Raw genomic sequence first — 9,290 nt, 5'->3', positions numbered from 1 at the left:
GTTCCCCCAGGGGGAGAAGGGGGACTCCAGCCAATCTTATCTGGATGACACAAGTCAGAGAAATCTCTGCCCGCCTCATCCTACAGACGTTCCCGATGCCGCCCCCCAACTCACAAGCCCAAGCAGGAGCCCCTCGCGTGAGAGCCCACCCAGCTATCCTACGGCCCTACCCCCGGTGGGGCCCTGTGCACCATACTGTTGCCACCTGCTCCCTTCCTCCTGCCCTCTCTAGACTCCGGCACCCTCCGGTCGGGACTGGAATTTCTTCGTCTCAGACCCCTCGGCTCAGCTCAAGCCTCAGGAAGGGCTGAGGTTGAGTGGAAGAGAATGGGATGAGCATTTCTGGAGTCTGACCCTGCCAGCTCTGAGGGTAGGAGCTGGACAAGACCTGCGACCCGCTCCCAGGGTGGCCACGGATGGGAGTCCTTAGAGAAGTGAGGTCCCCGCCTCCAGAGGTGCCGAGGAAGAGTTCGAACAAGCAATGGGCCAGCACTCAACTCCAGCCGGTGGTGACCTTGGTGGCTTCCGGTGCCCATCTGGCCCGTGGACCCTCTGAGATCATGGGTCTGTGAGATATGGGGGCCCGGACACCTCCTGCCCACGGCCTCCTCGTGTCCGTGAGTGGAGGGGGTGAGTGCGAGCTGAGTCACCCCATGGAATGCCTGAATCCAAGTCACCTCCCTCCTCAACAGCTGTTATAAACACATCACTGGTCAGCTCCATGTGCTTGGTCCTCTGAGTTTATGTTGCAGCACGAAAGTGATATCGAGGATGAGCCCACACACATCTGACCACCCCATATTTAGTCATCTTGCTGTCTGGTCTGTACGTCATTCCTCCCCCAACATCCTTGTGCTGGGCAGCAGCCCCCCCCCCCCAGCCAGCTCATCCCTTGGGACCCACACCGGCCCCACCACTGGCTCAGAATCTTTCTCATCCCGTGAGAGGCTGAGCGGCCCTTGGGGCTGGGACACACGGGCCACAGTCCGAAAGGCCTCTCTTGTGCCGGCTCCTCTAACCTTGACTTTGGATCCCTAGCAAGGCTGGCGCCCTCTTTCCTGACACCCTAAAAAGTTGTTGGGACCCCGAAGCATGTATCAGATACCTCATATACTACCTGTTATTTCTGGTCTTCTTGATAAATTCGGCTCTCAAATCCCACTTCACAGCCGGGGATCCAGAAGCTGAGTGAGATAAGAGATTTTCCCAGGACCCCACTCGGCCCCAGGTTGGGCTGGCTCTGGGTGGTGGGCTCTTTTCCTACAACACTGGTGCTTCCAAACCGGGTCCCAATCTTAGCTAATGGCATCAATCTCCACCTGGTTCTTCGGGCCTCCAAAGTCATTTCTAACACGAAGATTGGCTTGACCTATAATGTGTCAGGATCTGACCATAGCGACTTAACCACAGAAGCATCTATTTGTGTCATGTAACATGAAATTCTGGAGGTAGGCGGTGTGGGGCTGGCCCACTTGTTGGTAGAAGCCGTCAAGGCCTCAGATTCCATGAAGCGTCCTGCTCCAGCATCCTTACCCGGAAGTTCTCATCCTCACAGTCACAAGAGGGCTGCTCTACCTCCAAGCATTGCCACTACATTCCAGGCAGGAAGAAAGAAAGGGAAAGAGGCAGGGCAAAGGTTCTTGTTGCTCAAGTGCATTCCTTTTCGTGCAGGAAACCATCGCTTTGCCTGGTAGACTTCTGTTTCTATTATCCTGGCACCATGGGGTTTCCATGGCTGCCTTTCCCTGCGATTTGGAAAGGCTAGTCGCCCCTAGGCGTAGTGCGGCCCTGAATGATACTAAACTTCTGTCTGCAAAAATAAGAGGCGATTGGAAATTCGATGAGGAATCCGCTGCCTGCCACCCAGCTCCCACGGTTAGCCAGTGCCTGGGTCCTGTAGAATCTAGCATCCCCTCCCCTGGCCGGAGTTTCCCACTGGGCTCTCCCGCCAGGCTGCCCTCCACGCATTCCCCTCTCCATGCTGCCACCAGCCATCTTTCCAAAGCACAGAACGCGTCGCCCCTGCCCTCAAACCTCCAGCTTCTGTCCGTTGCTTATAAAAGGGGATCGCCGAAGACACTCGGAGCCCTTTACGATCCAGCCCTGGCTGAGTTCTTCCCTCGGCTCTGAAACCCGCCGGCCGTGCGGTGCCGCAGCCACACTGTCCCCCACCGCACGTAGCTGGCCGCTCCCTCGCCTCCGTGCCTCGGCTCCCGCCACCCCCCATCTACCATGACTTGCTTAGTGCCCGTCATACCGGCCGGAAGTGCTCCTTTAAGACGCAGCCCAATTGCTCCCTTTCTGCAACCATTTGCCATTTGCCGCTCCCACCATGAGGATCAGTGTCTCTCTCCCTGACATCTCACATAAGATTTCACAGTGCGGCCTGCGGTCCGGGCGATTGCCGCAGTTTCTTTGATGGCTTGTGGACACCCAGCGCCTGTTTCTCTACTTCTGGAAATGGCCTCCTGGGGATCCGCCCCTCCCCAGTCTGGTCCCCAAGTCCTGGGGTTCAGTGCCATCCTATGAGCGCCTCTTGACGCTGGACAGCCTGCACTCTGGTGACATAAGATTCTGACACGCCTGATCACTCGAATCTGTTCTGCCTGGGATTTCTGCTGCTGCTGCTCAGAAGAGCAATCCCAGAGGAATCGTGCCCTCTTCCTGGCTGGGCTGAAACCCCGTTGGTGGGGAAGGTTGGTAGCTTCTTCCACTTTGCTCCCCTCGCCAGGCACAGAGCACTGCCGCCATGAGGGGACAGTGAGCGAATGAAGCCAGCCCCCCCCCCCCATCCACAGCTCTGTTTCTGAGCCTCGTTCGCTTCGAGCAGGCAGTGCTGGGCACACCAGAGACACTTAGTAAATGCTGGTTGCTCTGAGTGCCGGGCTCGGCGGGCAAGCCGGTAGGTAAGTCACCGGGCGGCAGACGGCCGCTGTCCCAGCTGCACCACCGCGCTCCCGGATACTCCCGGCCAACCTCGCCTTCGGTTACGGCCAGCAGCCCACAGAGACGTGGTGATGGTGCAGGGCAAGGTGCCATCGGCTCTGCCTCGAGCTGCAGACGCTCAGACTGTTCTCTGCCATTCACCCCTGCCTCCGGCGCCTCTATTCTTAACACAGCAGCCAGAGCGATCCTTTGAGGGAGCGGTCCGGTCTGCCAGCCCTCAGCTCAGAAGCCTCCAGAGGGCCCCCCCTCGCCCCCAGCTGCGTGCTGAGCATTCCAGACCCCTCCCCGCCACGCTAAGGTCTCCCGGCGTGCTCTTCCTTCTGCAAAGCTGCACCCCCAGAGTGCTATTTGTCCCCTCGCCTCAAAGGTCCCTTCATCAGAAGTGTCCCTTGTCCCCTTCCCCCCAGGACTCCCCCTCCCCCTGTCCTTCCCCTATTTCGAGCCTGGGATGCTGACCCCAGTCACCCGGGCAGAGAGCCGATCCGTCTGCTCACTGACAGCATCCGCATAGGACCCACCAGGGCAGGCACTCTCTTCCTCGCTGCATCTCCAGGCCCACGACCGCACACATGACTTCCAGGGACGCAGGACCCAGAGGTGTGGCTTGTGTCCTCCAGAAGATGTCACAGAGCCCGAGCCGAAGGGTCAGGCTGGTCTTTCTCTGGCCTCGTCCCACTTCCCCTCTGAGAAGGAAGGACAGACAGGGGAAGCAGGAACGTTTATTGAGAATCTATTATGTGTCAAGCAAAGTGCGACAAGGTTGCCTTAAAATAAGCACAAGGAAGTGTAAGAAAGTCTCCCCGTCGCTGCTGACTATGGTACGCCACTCTATTTGAAATATTCAACTCTCAGGGTGCCTGGGTGGCTCAGTCGGTTAAGCGTCTGACTGTGGCTCGGGTTGTGATCTCACGGTTTGTGAATTCGAGCCTCGTATCCAGCTCTGTGCTGACAGCACGGAACCTGATTGGGATTCTCTCTCTCCCTCTCCTCTCTGCCCCTCCCCCCTCTCAAAATAAACTTTAAAAATATGAAATATTAAACTCTCTGTCCCTCTACTTCCCTGGTTTGGACTCCCGCCTGAAGCCCCCAGCTTTGTCTGCCTATCGGGCAATCCAAGAGTGAGTAGCCCCACCTTACAGATGGCAAAACTGAAGCTCAGAGAAGTCCAAAAGCCTGCTCAGTGATTCAGTTCAGATCATCGACCCCAGGGCTCCCTCGCCTGCCACTCCCCCCCATATCCATCCGGCCCTGGATGGAGTATCGCCTGTGACATCCCCACGTGCCTGCTCTCATTTCCCTCCTGCCCCTGTCCTCAAAGAGCCGTGTCCCAGGCCGATGGCCTGACCCGGGAAGCCTGCCATCTGACTCTAGACACAGATCACCAGACCGCGTCTGGGAGGCGATTGTCCTGGATTTGGGCTACTCCAACGCTGTTCTTTAATTGGCTGCAGACACACTGTAAGTATCTGTAAGTATTGAATTCTTTGAGTCAATTTGCTGCGTCTGGTGAGGAGCAGGAGATTATCCGAATAGTGCCTCCCAATTGCTGATATTTATTTCCTGGAATTTTATCCGGGGGAGTCCTAACCATGACGGGGGTTCCCGTAGCTCAAGCATCCTAGCGTCCGGGGGCCGCAGGAGACAGGATTTTACCGATGTGCTTCCTCCTGCTGCCCTCAGTCTCTGGCCCTGAGGGAAAGCAGAGCCCAGAGAGCTCCAGGGGGTCCCCTGGGTCTTGTTAACCTCCGGGATCCCACCCCCGTCCTGTCTGATCCCGTGCCAGCCCCTCAGGGAGCCCCGCGAGTCCTGTCCCGGCCCACCCGGCCTTCCCACACCGGCATGATCTGTACACACGCCTCATGGCTCCAGAGCGAACCCGTGACTCTGTCATCATTTATTCCGGCATCGCTCTGGGCATGGAGACCCACCCGGAGACGCGCCGTGGGCCTCGGCTGTGGTCACACGAGGTGGGGCTCTGCCCTCATGCTCTCGTGGGGGTGCCCTCAGGTAAGTAAGACAAAGTCAGAAGCCGAGGAGCTTTGCGAAGAAGACAACATGGAGGTCCGTGGAGAAAGTGCCAGCGCCCTGGGGAGTCAGGATGGCTCTCTGAGAGGAGGGGTCTTTGAAGAGAAGGCAGCTACACCAAGGTCTCAAGGAGAACATTCCAGACTGCAGGGTGGGGCTATAAAGGCCCTGAGGGGCCCAGAGAGCGTCACAGGATGAGGAGCAGAAAAGGGGTCTGTGTGGCGGCTGTCTGGGGCGCAGGGGGAGGGTGTGGAGGGGGGCAGGGCAGATGCTGGCAGGCCCGGTCCCCTCAAGGAGTTTGAATTCCACCGGGAGTGCGATGGGTGGCTGTGGGAGGGCACTGGACAGGTCATGGTGTGGTCTGACATCTGTAGACTCCCGTAACATCCGGCCTCGGTATGGATGGGCCACCCATCGGGGGTCCTGTGGGGCCAGGTGCCCTCGGGGGGCAAGCCGGGCTCCGGTGTGGGGGTCAGGGGCTGAGAGGTGAAGGGGGAGCTACCAGAGCACCTGGTGGGTTTGGAAGCGGGGTCTGAGGAAGACTGAGGAACCGAGCATCACTTCTGGTTTCTACCAAGGCACAAGGCCAGCAGCCATGTGCTAGCTCTCTGGGGGGAGATGGAGAAGGAGCCGACTCAGAAGCAGTGGGGAGAACCAGTAACTCAGCCCCGTCGCTTTAGGTTTGGGGGGTGGTTCTGTTTCCTGTCCAGGTGGAGAGGGTCTATTGGCAGGGAGAGAGGAAGAGTCTGGAGCTCAGAGAAGTCTGAGGTCGAGAAGGAGCTCAGAGTGAGCACACGGCTGCATGTGTGGATGGGGGCCAGGGGCTGAGGGCCAGGCCCAGGGGTCCAACAATGAAGAGTCTGTAACAGGAGGAAGACCCAGCAGATGCCCCAGCATGTGGAGCTGGAAGCCTAGGGAGACAGAGTTTCAGAAGGACAATGTGGCCGGTCTCATCGAATGGCACTGGGACACCAAGGGATCTGAGCCTTAGTTTTGGGGCCATGGAAATCGTTGGTCACCTAGAATCTTCATGTGAGGAATCATGGGGGCCTGAGCCCAGAGGAGGAGGTGAGAAAGAGGAGCCAACAAGTCAAGACGTCCCTGTGGTCTGGGAAGGAAGCAGAAAAGGGGACGGGGGTGGAGGAGGGCGTGGGGTGGAGGAGTTTCTCAGGCTGCCATTGGGCAATGGGCAGAAAGGCTGTAATGGGTGGTGGGAGACAAATGTCAGGTATAGAAGCAGCATCTCCAAGCAGGTGGCAGAGTGAGATCCGGAGCCGCGCAGACGGAGACTGGGACACGTCTTCCCCTGTGGGACATGTGGAGACGACACTGGGGACTGGGACTGGGTGACCGCACATTCTCATCTAGAAACGTCGATGGTGAGATCGGATCACCAACCAAGAGGGAGGGAAGGAAGCCGCGGGGAAGACGCAGAGGACGAAGGAGTGGTGAGCCAGGAACATACAAAGGGAAGTTTCCAGGCGAGTGCACATGGATTTCACGCACGTGTTCGCTGCTCTCTGGAGATCTGGGATCCTCATTTTTGAAATGAGGACAGGCGCTCCGCTGTAGGCTTTGTCCCGTATGTAATCAGCTTCCCGGTGCCGGCAGACGGCGAGCAGATAGTTGAGGCAGAGGAGTTTCAGAAGCAGGTGAGCTGGAAAAATTAGGAGATGGTGTTCAGAAAGCAGGAGCCTTGAAACCAAGATTGCAGTGGGCGGCGGAGGTGGGTGGCGGGTAAGGTCACTGGTCTTCCCATGAGGTCAGGTGACTGGGAGCTCTTGAGGGTGGGCGGTACGGCCACTGCGGGCCAGACTGCAGGAGGCCGAAATCCCACCCTCTGCAGACCTCAGCCAAGGGCAGGTGGACAGCGGGCACCCAGGCTGCCCCTGGAGACTGGGAGTAACCCGTCAGTGCAGCTCCCCCGAGATCGGGCAGAGATCACTTTATGGCTCAGCTTTTCTCCCCTGGTCGAGTCCTGTTTTCCTCGCTCCCTTGTCCTGGGAGTGCTCTCCAAGTGACCATCTGAACAAGAACACAGCCTCGGGCTCTGCTTCTGGAACACACAGGCATTCGCAGTGGTGGAGAGTCAGAGAATCAGGCGCTGACATTATCATAACTAAAAGGGACGACTGGGAAATGGCAGCCGAGGGACAGAGCCACGGGACGGAGACAGGCCATGCACTTGGAAGGAACCAGGGAGCGGGGGGTTGTGCGGGAAGGAGGCAGTTTGGAGGAGGAGGAGGCAAGAGCCACGGATGTTGACATCCCCGCTCCCAGGCCCTGAGATTGGGGTGCGTGATGGGAAGTAGCAACCTCCTGGGAAGGCTGGGAGGGAGCAGACTTCTCAGCGGACCCCGGGCCTGGGTCAGTACAAGGTGTAAAGACCAGAACTCAGGACTGACGTTCTGGAGCCTTCCGAGGAAGGGAGAGGCAGGTGGTGCTGGGGCCAGAGTAGATGTGCAGAGCGTCTGTGGGGAGTGGGCAGTCCTGGGGCCCAGGTTCTACCAGAGACCAAGGGAATGGGGCATTGACCACCTGGCATGGTTGGTCCCGAAAGCCAGAGTGCAAAGTGCTGCAGCCCGGGCTCTGGGCACGGCTCACGGAGCTGAATCAGTGTGAGTGACCGCAAATTCCTCGGGGCTGTTTCTCCAGGTTCCTGGGAAACCAGCGAAACTGATGTATATTCATGAAACCTAGAGGTGAGAGGGGCCCCCTTGTGCTTTGGAGATTTGGAGAAATTTCACCCAAACTCTCAATTTCCAGGCTCAGGGCTTCCAGAGGGGCCTTGCCCCCAACACCCAACCTCCCACCCCCTGAATGATCTCTGTGGCTTCTCAACAGCCCGCTTCCTGGAGCTCTTCTCTCCAGCTCTATGCTCCTGCTTCCCAGAGTGCTGTGCTCCTGGCCTCAGTGTTCCCTGGTCCTGAAGCCCAACACCATTCTAAGTGTCCCAGCTTGTGACTTTAGTGACGTAAGGCTATCGCCTGTCGGCTTGCCCAGGGGTCTCTCTCTGAGACACATAACACTCTTGCCAAAAAGGAATCCGGGGTGCACAGTGTTTCTCCCTGTGCACAAACGGTGTGTGTGGTAGTTAGGGACACAGACTCTAGAGCCATGCCCAGCAAGAGGCCCAGATTTCCTGAGCCTCAGTTTCCTTATCTAGACATTGGGGCAATAATCGTGGAGCAAATGTTTTTCCAGCACTTTCCTGGTGCTTGGCACTGGGCTAAGCACTTTCTAGTCATCATCTTATTTAATCCCAACATTAGCCAATGAACTAGAAAGTACTCCACTTGTCAAAGCACAAAACCAAGGTTCCCGGAGTTTAAATAACATGCCTGCCATCTTGGGACTTTGAGTTGGGCTGCACTGGGTTCCCTGAAGCATGCCTTTTACTGTGAAGACCTTGTTCTTACACCACATGCACTGACACAAGGTCAGGAGTCCCGTGACTGCCGTAAACCTGACCCTCCTCTGGGGCCTCAGTTTCCTTCTCTGTAGAATGAAAGGTCCGCTCTGGCTCGATGGCAGCGGAACCTTGGGAAAATGGCAGGCCCAGCACCGGAAGAGTTATCACAGCTGCATGTAAATTCAAAATCTGTTTCTTAGCAGGAGCTGTCCCAAGTTTCCAAGATAGCTTTGGAGATGGAAAGCACACAGTGGCTTAACTTTGATTTAAAGGCAGGGATTAGAAAGCAGTGAGAACAGCCTTGTGATTCTTCTGGGAGATTTCTAATGTACCCCAAACATCGTTTAATTTCTTCAAGCATGGTGTTTTATCCACACTGGGATCCCAAGTGCACGGCGTTACAGCACGAGAAGTCAACTCAGAAGCCCCGGCCTTCACCGAGGGAAAAGCGGTTTCACATCCAAGGTCATCTGTGTTTTCACAGGGGAGAAGGGAAGGCGCTGACAGGACCAGGACAAGGAGATCTCTGAGTACAGGGTGCGTGTGAGTGTGTGTGCGTGCATATGTGTGTGTGTGTGTGCATGGGTGTGTGCATGCATGTGCATAGGTGTGTGCATGTATTGCATGGATGTGTGTATGTATGTGTGTGAGTGTTCGCGTGTATCTGGGTGTGTATCTGTGTGAGTGTGTGCATGTATGTGTGTGAGTGTGCATGTGTATCTGGGTGTGTGTATTGTGTGAGTGTGCACGTGTATCTGGGTGTGTATCTGTGTGGGCGTGTGCATGTATGTGTGTGAGTGTGCATGTGTATCTGGGTGTGTATCTGTGTGGGTGTGTGCATGTATGTGTGTGAGTGTGTGTGTATCTGGGTGTGTGTATGTATGTGTGTGGGTGTGCACATGTATCT

This window comes from Suricata suricatta, chromosome 9, assembly GCF_006229205.1.
Source record: "Suricata suricatta isolate VVHF042 chromosome 9, meerkat_22Aug2017_6uvM2_HiC, whole genome shotgun sequence".
Taxonomy (NCBI): Eukaryota; Metazoa; Chordata; class Mammalia; order Carnivora; family Herpestidae; genus Suricata; species Suricata suricatta.
Note: the sequence above shows the minus strand (reverse complement) of the source record.